Source organism: Crocuta crocuta, unplaced genomic scaffold (assembly GCF_008692635.1).
Source record: "Crocuta crocuta isolate KB4526 unplaced genomic scaffold, BGI_CrCroc_1.0 scaffold70, whole genome shotgun sequence".
In the NCBI taxonomy this organism is placed as follows: domain Eukaryota; kingdom Metazoa; phylum Chordata; class Mammalia; order Carnivora; family Hyaenidae; genus Crocuta; species Crocuta crocuta.
Genome location: NW_027528417.1, coordinates 18,076,887 through 18,090,236, shown reverse-complemented (window position 1 = coordinate 18,090,236; position 13,350 = coordinate 18,076,887). Strand labels below are relative to the sequence as shown.

The 13,350-nt window shown below is 42.2% G+C and overlaps 1 pseudogene; it reads left to right on the top strand.

Annotated features, from left to right (window-relative positions):
- Positions 1–6,128: 6,128 nt before the first annotated feature.
- Positions 6,129–7,310, top strand: LOC144223753 (large ribosomal subunit protein uL30 pseudogene; annotated as a pseudogene).
- The last annotated feature ends 6,040 nt before the right edge of the window (positions 7,311–13,350 follow it).

The window sequence follows — 13,350 nt, the reverse complement described above, 5'->3', positions numbered from 1 at the left end:
ATCTAGATTTTCTCCTATGTTATCTTCTAGGAGTTTCATACTTTTGTGTTTTACATTTAGGTCTGTGATTCATTCCAAGTTCATTTTAGTAAAGGATTTAAGGTCTGTATGTAGATTCATTTATTTCCACATGATGTCCAGTTCTTCCAGCACAGTTGTTGAAGACACTATCTTTTCTCCATTGTATTGCCTTTGCTCCTTTGCTAAAGATCAGATCAGTACAGTTGACTATATTTATGTGGGTCTACTTCTAGGCGTGTATAAGAGAAACTAATTTTCTCCTCTGCTCTCAAAACTCAACACTTCTGACACTGCTGGTCATCAAATGTTGGGGCTTTTCCCACACAAAGCAGTTCTGCAAAGCCAACCGGGTGTCCTAAAATTTAACTCAACTTTCACACCATCTAACTTAGAGATAAGTTTAGGTCTCAAAGGCTAAGGGTTCAATGCTATGAGAATAACCCCTTAACCAACCATTTCAGACGCCAAATATAAGTCCTTGTTATTTATGCTTCTGACCAACTGGCTATAAATTGGAGTTTCCCCTGACCCCCTTCTTAGGTTTTATTAATATACTAGAGTGGCTCACAGAACTCACGAAAATTTACGAGATTACCAATTTTAAAGGATATAGTTCAGGAATAGTCGGATGGAAGAGATGCATAGAGCAAGGTGTGAGGGAAGGGACATTCTCCTAGCACACCTGTGTGTTCACCAACCCAGAAGCTCTTTGAACGCTGTCCTTTGGGATTTTTATGGAGGCTTTGTTATATAGGCATGATCGATTAAATCCTTGGTCATTGGTGACTAATTCAACATCTGGTCAGAGGCTTAAAAGTTCTAACCTTGTAACCACAGGGTTGGTTCCTCTAGCAACCAGCCTCCATCTTTAGAGGCTTTCTAAGCCATCTCATTAATATAAATTCTGGTGTAGTTGAAAGGGACTTAGGATGAATAACAAAAGACACTTTTTTCACCTTTATCCTTTGGACTATTTCAGGTACTGGGAATAAAACTAAATATCATAATGAAAAGTGTCCCTATGGTTATTATATAGGAAATTACAAGTGTTTTAGGAACTATGTGCCAGGAACAGTGGAAGACAAGTATATATTTCTCACTATAAATCACAATATCACAGCTCTCTTTTCTGTTCCATTGATCTATTCATTATTCTTTTACCAATACAACACCATCTTGATTACTGTAGCTGTAGAGTATGTATTACAGTCAGGTGGTATCAGTCCTCCAACTTCATCTCCTCCTTCAATATTGTGTTGGCTATTCTGGGTCTTTTGCCTCTCTATATAAACTTTAGAATCAGTTTTTTGTTTTTTTTTAATATCCACAAAAATAACCTGCTGGGATTTTTATTGGGATTGCATTAAATTTATAGATCAAGTTGGGGAGAATTAACATCTTTTATAATATGGAGTCTTCCTATCCATGAACATGGAATATCTCTGTTTATGTATTTCTTTGATTTCTTTGATCAGAGTTCTGAAGTTTTCTTCATATAGGTCTTGCACATATTCTCTTAAATTCATTCCTAAGTACTTCATTTTAGGGGTATTAATGTAAATGATAGCGTGTTTTCTTTTTTTTTAATTTTTTTTAATGTTTTATTTATTTCTAGGAGAGAGAGAGACAGCGTGAGCAGGGGAGGGTCAGAGAGAGAGGGAGTCACAGACTGAAACAGGCTCCAGGCTCTGAGCCGGCAGTCAGCACAGAGTCCGTCGCGGGGTTTGAACCCACGAACCGTGAGATCATGACCTGAGCGAAAGTCGGACGCTTAACCGACTAAGCCACCCGGGTGCCCCAATGATAGTGTGTTTTCAATTTCAAATTCCACTTACTCATTACTGGAATATATGAAAGAAATTTATTTTTGTGTATTAATCTTCCATCCTGCAACCCTGCTATAATTGCTTATTAGTTTCAAGGGCTTTTTGTTGATTCTTTCAGATTTTCTACATATATGACTAAGTCATTTGTGAACAAAAAACTGTTTATATCTTCCTTCCCAATCTGTATACATTTCTTTTTTTTTGTCTTATTGGATTAGCTAGAAAGTTGATTATGATATTGAAAATAAGTGGCAAGATTACTTTAAGTGTTCTATAATCCTATGAATAGGTCTTAGTGTTTTAGTGGCACTGTACCCCTCAGCTGTGAACTTCACATATGCTTCTCAGTTCTCTCCTCTTCCCACAACTCCTACCCTTTGATGTGATAGTATGACTAGAGTGAGCTGGAGTTGGGTACTTTCCTTCCCCCAGGTCAGTTAGTCTCTGATTAAATATATTTTCCTGAGGGAAGCCTTGTTAAAAAGAACAGAATGCTCTGGCTTATTTCAAAAAAGTGACTTTTCTCCTCTTCTGTTGGAAGCATGAGAATATTTTCCCTCAGTGTTCACTGTAAGAACCTGGTCAAGATCCTAGAAGTAGGGGTACCTGGTTGGCTCAATCGGTCAATGGCCAACTTTGGCTCAGGTCATGATCTCACCAGTTTGTGAGTTCAAGCCCTGTGTCAGACTCTTTGCTGCTAGCCTGGAGTCTGGAGCCTGCTCTCTGTGTCTCCCTCTCTCTCTGCCCCTCCCCAACTCACACTCTGTCTCTCTCAAAAATAAACATTAAAAATTAAAAAAAAAAAAAAAGATCCTGGAAGTAAAATTTACAGAAGCATGGGACCACCAATGATTGGGCCCTTCTTCAGTTTAAAAGTAAAAATTTTTAATTATGACTCTTTTTTAAGAGCATTTTTAGATTCAAAGTAAAATTGAGGAGAAGGTAGAAATTTCCCATGTACTCTTTACCACCCTCGTTATCACCATCCCCCACTAGAGTATTACAATTGATGAAACTATATCCCTTGAAGTTTTTTTTAATGTTTTTATTTATTTCTGAGAGAGAGAGAGAGAGAGACAGACTGAGTGGGGTGTGGAGGGGGTCAGGTCAGAGAGAGAGAGGGAGACACAGAATCCAAAGCAGCCTCCAGGTTCTGAGCCAGCTGTCAGCACAGAGCCCTACACAGGGCTCAAACCCACGAACCGTGAGATCATGACCTGAGCCGAAGTTGGACGCTCAACTGACTGAGCCACCCAGGCGCCCCTATCCCTTGAAGTTTTTAACTCTCAGAGTTGTCCACCCTGAGTTCTCACCAGTTCATCAATTACAGTTGAAATTTCCCTACCCTGGTACTGGTTCCCGTGGTGATCTGTGCTTGTGGGCTTCTGGTCAGGTAAGCTGTGATTCCTTGTATTCACATGTGGGTCTCTCCAATTTGGGGGCAGCTGTTTGTCCTGTGACCTCACTTCTCCCATGGATAAGAAGAGTTGTTGACTTTTCAGTTTGGTCAGCATTTTACTTCTTGTTAGGATGGAGTGGCAACTTCCAGTTTTTTACATGATGGGCCAGAAACCAGAAGAGAAGGTTTTCAGACTTGTAGGAATTAGGTCCCAGCTCTTCAGTAGTATTCACTTTGTATCTACAGACTTGTTTTGGTAGACCAGCTGTTTGTCAGCCAAGTCCTTTGTTTCTATTAACACATGATCAGCAACAGTGATAGCTATCTTGTGGGTACATGTCTGAAAAAGCTATCTCCTTAATCCCTATCACCTATTTAACCCATCTCTTCACCCACCTCTCCTCCAGTAACCATCAGTTTGTTCTCTATAATTAATAGTCTGTTTCTTCTGTTATCATAAAGAGAAAATGATACTGGCACAAAAACAGACACATAGATCCCTGGAACAGAATAGAGAACCCAGAAATGGACCCACAAATGTATGACCAGCTAATCTTTGACAAAGCAGGAAAGAATATCCAATGGAAAAAAGACAGTCTCTTCAGCAAATGGTATTGGGAAAACTGGATAGTGATATGCAGAAGAACGAACCTGGGTGAGCCGCTCTGACAAGTGTGATGTGATATCTTAGGGTAGTTTTGACTTGCATTTCCCTGATGATAAGTGATGGTGAGCATCTTTTCATGTATTGCTGGCCATGTGTATGCCTTCTTTGGAAAAAATGTCTAATCATGTCTTTAACCCATCTTTTAATTGGATTGTTTGTTTTTTGGATGTTGAGTTTGAAAAGTTCTTTATATATTTTGGATATGAACCCTTAGATATGTCATATGTAATTATCTTCTCCCATTCTATAGGTTGCCTTTTGGTTTTGTTGATTATTTCCTTCACTGTGCAGAAGCTATTTATCCGGATGAGGTTTCAATAGTTCATGTTTGCTATTGTTTCTCTTGCCTCCAGAGACATGGCTAGTAAGAAGTTGCTGCGTCTGAGGTCAAAGAAATTGTTGTCTGTTTTCTCCTCTAGGATTTTGAGGTTTTCTGTCTTACATTTAGGCCTTTCATCCATTTTGAGTTTATTTTTGTGTATGGTATAAGAAAATGGTCCAGTTTCACTCTTCTGCTGGTCAGTTCTCCCAGCACCATTTGTTGAAGAGACTGTCCTTTTCCTATTGGTTACTTTTTCCTGCTTTGTCAAAGATTAATTGACCATATAGCTGTGGGTTTATTTCTGGGTTCTCTATTCTGTTCCATTGATCTGTGTCTATTTTTGTGCCAGTACCATACTGTCTTGATGATTATAGCTTTGTAATGGCTTGAAGCCTGCAATTGTGATGCCTCCAGCTTTGCTTTTCTTTTTCAGGATTGCTTTGGCTATCCGGGGTCTTTTGTGGTTTTATACATATTTTAGGGGGCGCCTGGGTGGCTCAGTTAAGCGTCTGACTTTGGCTCAGGTCATGATCTCACAGTTTGTGGGTTCGAGCCCTGTCTCTCTCAGAAATAAATAAAATATATTTTTTTTTAAATTTTGGGATTGTTTGTTCTAGCTCTATGAGAAATTCAGATGGTATCTTGATGGGGATTGCATTGAATGTGTAGATCGCTTTGGGTCGTATAGGCATTTTAACAATGTTTCTTCTTTCAATCCATGAGCATGGAATGTCTTTTCATTTGTTTGTGTCTTCTTCAATTTCTTTCATCAGAAAGAGAAATTAAGAAAACAATCCCATTTACAATTGCACCAAAAGTAACAAGGCATCTAGGAATAAACCTAACCAAAGAGGTGAAAGACCTATACTCTGAAAACTATAGAACACTGATGGTTATTAAATTTCTTACTCCAATTGTATGTGTCCCTTCATCTTTCTTTAACATAATGAACACTTAGGACACACTGAGGTTGCAGACTTCAGTTGCATCACTTAGAGTCATACATGGATGAATAATTGATTATTGTGAACTGCAAATCATGACTGCCAACATGAGCAACACCAACTCTGGAAGACAAATAATCTATGCTGTACCCATTTGACACTAAAAACAGCTTTTGGGACACTTGGGGCTGCCATATGGATTTATGCATTTATAAAATTCAGTGTACATTGTCTAAAGCTGGATTTTCCATGTGCTGGGGCAGTGGTTTCCTAGTATGCAGGACTTTCCGTGCTAACTCAACAGAGCTGTGCAAATAGGAACAGCCAGTCGTGTAATCAGAAAGAGTTAGGGGTCTCCAGAAAAATAAAGTTGAGACACAGTTTTCCTGACACAAAAGAAGTTATTTCAGGCCCCCAACTATCCTCACCCCCTTCAGCCCCACCCCCATTCCCTACTTGTCCAAGCACACTTCCTACAGAACTTACTAGGAAGTGTCAGAATTACAAAAAAAAAAAAAAAAAAAAAAAAGGCACTGAAACCTCAGCAGTTAAGGACTTGGAGGAACAAAGTAAGTTCAAAAACTAACAGTCTCTACCAGGCAAGAAAAGAGCCTAACTGTATCAGAGACAATAATCAGTAGCAAAAACTGTGCTGTTTCAAAAGTAAGCAAGGCCCTAAAGTCCTTTCCCAAGATAATGAGCCCGAGACCCCAGCCAGTTTATACTAGCTCTGGAGCTTGCCTTTAGCCACTTCCCCTTGTCTGACAGTTACCTCTGCATCACTATAAAGTCTCTGTCCTAGCGGGAGTCCAAGCTTCATTAACATACTGTACCATGCATGTAAAGGCGTAGAGGCGTGTTTGCTAAGCTTGTGCAACCTTTAAAGACAATGANAAAGAATTTGTCACCACTAAGCCAGCCCTACAAGAAATCCTGAGGGGGGGAAAACATGGCGGAGCAAGAGCAAAGAAAAAAGATCCCTTTGGTTCCAGAAAATCTCCTGAAAAAGAGGAAAGCTTATCAGGCCCTTAAAGCCACTCAAGCGAAGCAGGCACTTTTGGACAAGAAGGAACAATAGAAAGGAAAAGAGGTCAACTTTAAGCGACTGGAATGGTTCCTACATGATTCCTGGCGGCAGCAACGTGACAGGGTGCGACACAGACGACTAGAAGTGAAACCTCACGGTTTGGAAGTGCCGGATAAACATTCCTTGGCCTTTGTTGTACGCATCCAAAGGATTAACGGGGTGAGTTCACTGGTGCAGAGGACCATTGCAAGGCTTCGCCTGAAGAAGATTTTCAGCGGTGTCTTCTTCAGAGTGACCCCCCAGACCATAAAAACACTGCGAATAGTGGAACCTTATATGACCTGGGGATTTCCAAATCTGAAGTCTGTCCGGGAACTCATCCTGAAACGTGGACAAGCCAAGGTCAAGAATAAAACCATCCCTCTGACAGACAACATGGTGATTGAGGAGCACCTGGGGAAGTATGGTGTTATTTGCTTGGAAGACCTCATTCATGAAATTGCCTTTCCGGGGAAGAATTTCCAGGCGATTTGTGAGTTCTTACGTCCTTTCCATCTCTCAGTGACCCGTCATGCTACCAAGAATAGAGTGGGCTTCCTCAAGGAGGTGGGCTTGCCCGGCTATCGAGGCAAACGCATCAATCAGCTCATTCAGCACCTGAATTAAATCCAGAATATCTGAAAGCACAGCACATTGGAGCCATGTGTTTTGTCTTTTGGAATTGTTATCAGTGTCTTCGAAGAAGATTATTTTCTGCTATGTCTTCAGAAACTAGAAGGGGAGGAGTCAAGGAAAAGATGACGACGTTCCTGGCAGGCACTTCTGGTCGCAGTCCAGGTCCAAGAAAAAGTTGCAGTGTGTTTTGCACGTTGACTGCACTGTCCCCTCTCAAGTCAGCAGAGGACTCATGCTACGGAAGAGGGAACCCTGCTACGTCACATCTTCTATTCTGGGGTTTGATGTTGGTAAACGACTATCCAAGCATGAACACAAGACCGCAGTGGACCAAGCTCAGGGTCATACTTGAACCTGGGGGCTCCTGGGGCTTTTTTCTGGAAGGAACTTAAAATACAAAGAGCACGAACACAGTGCTCAGTTGTCCCTGCTGTGAAAAAAAAAAAAAAAAGACAACGAGAAAGCCCCTTTCTGAATATTCATCCTAAACCCTTAATAAAAGGAACCTGCTTACCCCTGCTCAGGGAGTCGTGGCTTTGGAAGTTATTCCTCTGATCTCTTTATTTGCTGCAAATAAAGTTTACTTGGTGTGACAACCCCCTCCCTAGTGTAGACTCTACCTGTAATTCACCAAGGAGCAAAGTCACATGAGTTCAGTTACCGTCACCCTCCTCAGTTCAGGGTAGTTAGGAAGTTTTCAAACACAAATGCCCCATCCTCAGTAGCACCATTTACATAAACTGTAACCAAACCCCACTGGTAGAACTGATCTGATGAGGGCAAGATTAGGAAAGGTGAACTACCCTGTTGCAGTACCCAGCTTTGTAACTGAACCAATGTGAGTTTGCTCCTTGGTGAGTCAAACTGCACCAGGTTGAGTTGTGACACAAAGAAAACTTTATCTGCAGCTAATAAGGAAGTCTAACTCCACAAGCAAGGGTGGATGGGTTCGTTTTATTTAGGGTTAGGATGAATATGTAGATAGGGAAGCTTTGTCACCATATGTAGAGGTGACACATGTTTTTTAAGGAAACATACCTATGTGTATGTTCATTGTATGTTACATAAATGAGCTTGTGCTTATCCTTGGGCAGAGATTTTAGTATTATAATGAAATAGAGGTAGTTGCTGGTCATTCTACATGTTACTCCATGGTCCATCTGCGGGGGTGCAAATCAGGGGTTAAAACTCAGGTCTGGGTGGTCTCGCAGGCTGCAGGTCTTGTCACAGGGGTCACTATCAGTGGAGGGGCAGCAATTTGCTCTTGATCAGAGATTAGTTAGAAGGAAGAGCTTAAGGATAGTAATGGGACAAAGCTTGGGGAGTACAAGCAGGTGGGTAGTAAAGGTCGGGTCTTAGGGTCTGGCTGGCGACAGCTTCTCTTCTTTAACAAAAGAACACTTGAACTTCACCAAATTGAACACGGTCACTAGGCAGCCTTGCCCAATCAAAAGCAAAAGCACTTTCAGGGTCAAAACTCATTAATTACAACTAAACAATGTTGCCCCAACCTTGGCTTTACTGACTGAAAAACTCACAAAACTACCAGCACCAGCTCTTTTGGTCTGCACAGTCACAGAATATGAAGAAAGCCCCAGGCTCTGAACTGTCAGCACAGAGCCTGAGAGGGCTCGAACTCACAAGCTGTGAGACCATGACCTGAGCCTAAGTCCGACACTTAACCGACTGAGCCCCCCAGGTGCCCCTATTTTGCGTAATCTTAAAGCTTGTCTAAAATATTTTTTAGGGTTTATTTATTTTTGAGACAGAGAGGGACAGAGCATGAGCTGGGGGGTGCAGAGAGAGAGGGAGACATAGCATCTGAAGCAGGCTCCAATGTGGGGCTTGAACTCACAAACTGTGAGATCGTGACCTGAGCTAAAGTCTGATGCTTAACTGACTGAGCCACTGAGGCCCTCAAAGCTTGTCTAAATGAAGCACATCTTCTAGCTTCTGTATTCAAAGTGCAGGGGAGGGGACTGCAGAGAAACCACAGCCTGCCTGACCTGGAGAAAGAAAATGCTGGGCCTTACAGGAAACAAAAGATCCCGATAATGCATGTGAGCTCAGTAACCATCCACAGCAGAACGCTGTGCCTGCAGCTTCCTTTGTGTGCCCGTAGCCCGCAGCTCAGGGACCAGGCCACAGGCTGCAAACTCCAGGGCTGCCCCCACGTGGGGCCAGGGTCATTGTGTAACCTTGGGCAACCCTCACTGCACTCTGATTTGGTGGCTTCATCTGCAAATCCAGGCTGAATGTCCATGTATCATTACCGAGGGGATATAAAAATTACAGATGGCTTCGGAGTCTGCGGGAAATAGGAAACAAGAAAGACCATGAGAGAGAACAGGGCCAAGAACTGCTTAGAGGGAAATAGGCAAATATTTGGAATATAATTTGGGTTTGTGTTTGGTCTGGAGACATATTTATATCCTCTTTTTTTTAAAGTTTATTTATTTTGAGGGAAAGAGTGAGAGAGTGAGCAAGGGAGGGGCAGAAAGAGAGAGAGAGAGAGAGAGAGAGAGAGTCCCAAGCAGACTCCACACTGCCAGCGCAGAGCCCAATGTGAGGCTCGAACCCATAAGCTGTGAAATCATGACCTGAGCAGAAATCAAGAGTCAGACAGTTAACTGCAACTGACTGAGTCACCCAGGTGCCCTACATTCTCTTTTTTTAATAGAAGGGGAACGGTCAGAAGGATGAAGAAGAGAATAAGAGAATAAAGGAATATTGAGAAGCAGGTGGTAGACCCCACCCCAAGTCTGGGAGCTATGTTTCATAACTATTCAAAACATACTTCTTCACAAGAGAGCTCCCTTAAGGTTTTCTGGACTAAGCCAGTTTAGTACAGTCACCTGTTGCACCTGAATTTAGCCTCAGTCCTTCTATCTTGACCCAGAGTTTACCTTCTGGGTCTACACAACTATCCTCAGGTGCAAGGAAAAAAACAAACAAGAAGACAAGGGTTAATGGTCCCTGTTAATGGTTATTTACGATACAGCTGGCATACTCTGTCCTTGAGGTAATAACTGTTTTTCAAAACCCGCCTACGACCCTAAACCTTGCCTTCAGAATGACAAATGTTTTCCTACACACCAGGATAAGGGTTGCTTTCTTTATCACTTTGTAGTCTTTTTACAATAACCACTCAATTCTGCTTCTGTCTCGCCTGCTTGCCTGCTTGCTCATTATAAAAAGCACGAAGTCCTTGGACTCGGGGCCGCACATTTAGAGTTCTGTGTTAACTCTGTGCGGTCCGGCCCGGTAATAAAGACTCCCTCAATTCAAAGACTCCCTTAATTCGGCTTTTGTGGTCTCGGTTGGTCTCTGTGTCTCTCAGCATAACAACCTTTCCTTTATTGCCTCACCCCTGCCAGTAACTCGTTTCTTTGTTGAGTCTACTTTTTGATGCTAAAATATATGCAAAACCAATCATACGCATTGATATTGTAATTAATTTACATTAAACTACAACAGTTTCCAGTATTTCAATTCATCCTGTATTTGAGTACTTTCTACATAAGTACTTATACTAGGCACAAAGGAAAATAATAAAGTACTAGTGTCTTCCACCTCGAAGTATTGAAAACAACCAGTTGAATTCAAGACTAAATCGCAGAAAACCAGCACCTTACCGTCAGGTTCAGAGGGCCCATCAGCTGGAACTGGGCAACCCCAATGGCAGCCCCAATGGAGGGTCCCTGAGAGCAGAGATCAGTGGTGGTTGTGATAGGGAAAAATCTGTTATAAAATGACTGACATGCTGATAAGGAAATACCTGTTCCTGATCAAAGACTCCCCCTTCTGGGTTCTTCTTCCCACCCCTGTTTTACGCATGCATTAATGAGGAATGCGAAAGTAACAGACTATAAACTGTTCCCTCTGCTGATTCTCTGGGCTCAGACCTCTGGAGAATGATCTCTGAGCCCACAGATGTCAAATAAACCTCCTGCCTTCCAAGATCTCCCAGTGCTGCTTGGTTCTTTTGCTGGTGATCCAGACCAGATTCCATAACAGTTGGATGAGTCATAGGATTTCAGGAGACCCTGAGGATCAACAGGAGTTAGGTGGTCACCAGAGGAAACAAAATGATTGTTTCAGGTGTCAAAGATAAAGTGAAACCTTAGTTAAAGCGGTGGAAACATTTTATCCAGTAGTCCTGTCAGTGGGTGAAAGAGCTGAGCCCATCCCCATTTGTGCAGGGCTGACTGGTGATTTCAAAGGGAGACCAAGAGTAGGGAGAGGGCGTGGGCGGGGGCTCAGTAAGGCTGGGAAATGAGAACTTTCAAGAAGTGAGTATGTGTTGGTCCGTGTAATCATGGTTAGCCCAGCTGCATCTGCTGACTGGCAATCATGGAGTTAGGATCCTGTCCTCCCACAGAGACTGGCAGAAAGAAGAGGTCCAGTCCTTCCTGATGATTACATTTCAGAGGAATGGCTTTCAGGTCCTTGAGAAAGACACTCCCAGGTTGAGGGGGTACATATACATTTCAAAGGAACAGAGGAAAAATACACAACTCTAAGCTTATTTTAGTAAATGTTCCAAGAAGGAAGCAGGTCAGGGATCTATCTTCAGGTCTTGTTTAGGACGAATAATGCATCCCTTGAGTTTTTTCAGGGGAACTCAAAAGGAGACTGGGTCATCACAGGGATGCAACCTTGGGCTTTCAGAGGTCATGGTAGGTCAAGTCTTAGTGCAGGGGTTTGGACGGAGTATAACATTATAAGCGGAAAGTTCTCTGCATGCAAGGAAAGAATTGCAGTATGGTAAATACTTGAGACACAGGCATGTATTTGAAAGCAGGGAGATCGGGGCCAGCTTACAGAGAATCTTGAAAATGAGGCAGAGGAGTGAGTGTGTGCCGAGGCCAGCAAGAAGTCACAGAGTTTCTGTTTTTGCTTCTAATGATATCTCCTGATGAGGGAGCATAAGACAAGCTGACAGGCTGCAACCCTCCCCACAGGTGGGATGTGTGTGATATTTCTCGGTATCCTGGCTGCCCAAGAACAAAAGAAAGGGGAAGAACAAATGGTTAACTGATAGAGTTCATAGTCCCTCAGAACCCAGTCTCCATCAGTTTACAAATATCTTAGTAAATCACAAGAAAAAGGCAATCTTATCAATAACCTAATCTCCAAAAACCTATAGACTCTGGTTCCTGCAGCCCCAAAGTCAACCCTCCATAGTGATGTGGGAAACAAAGGCAGAAGGAAATGGCAGATAGAACTAAATTTCCTTATAACCTACAGCCCATTGGCAAATACTTGAGGCTGGCAGAGTAAAACTTCCTGTTGTCTTAAACGCTAATGCTTTGCTAGAGGGAAAACCAACCTTAGCTTGATACAAGCTAGGCCTTCAGTATCCTGTGAGTCTTCTTTAGCATATGAAAAGCTCACTGGAAACTTCCCTTGGACTTTACCTCCCGCATCTCTGTAGTATATAACCAGTCTCTCCTCATGGTCTGGGAGCAGCAATTCCTGCCCATGGGTCCTGACCCCGTGCTTTAATAAAGTCACCTTTTTGCACCAAAGACATCTTCAAGAATTCTTTCTTGGCTGTCGGCTCACATCAGCCCCGTGAGCCCCACTATCACCCCAAAAAAACCTCATCAATTCTTTTGACAATATGTATTAGGCTTTATATGAAAGGAGTTAATGCAGCAGTGGTATGCAGGGTGGATGTAGGGAGAGTGGAGATTGGACCCCANCTCTTCACGGGTCCCCAGGCTGGCCCACCTTCTCCAGTCCCTCTCTAAAGCACACACTGACTGTCAGGGAGACACAAGTGAGGCACTTATTTAGGGCACAAAACTTAAGGGGGCGCCAAAAAGCACAGTAATCAAAATAAATACTATCTTAATGCAATGCTTTTAAAAAATCAAATTAATACACAAAATCCATGATAAGCCAAATTTCAAAATTTTAAATAGAGACAGGATCTAACCTGTACTGATTCAACCCTGCCTCACTCCCCTCACCCTAATATCCTGGCTATAGGTGCTAAACGCTGCTGACTAGAGAGTCATCTGGGTTCTGCATTCATATATACATGCTGGGAACAAAGCTTCACCAATAAATATTTATACCTACTATATGGCAGTCTACATTTTCACTTAAAAAAAATTCTGATGTAACCACTAAAAGGTTTCCATGAACCATCAGATTTCTCTCCAATGGTAAAAGGATCGTCTTCCTTACCGATCATTGCCACAACAAAAACCAACCCCAAAGTTCCTCAAAGGAGATGATATAATCCAAAGAGATGACTAGAGAACTAGAAATAGGCAATACTATATGATTATTAGAAAAAGATCTAAGTCATTTAAATGAAAAAAAAATTTTCTTTTAATGCTAAGTCATTTAATCATTCCATTCTGACTCCAGGTTCCTCTTTGTTGGGGAAATAAAGCATTATAATGAGGGGCACCTGGGTGGCTCAGTCTGGTTCTTGGTTTCAGCTCAGGTCATG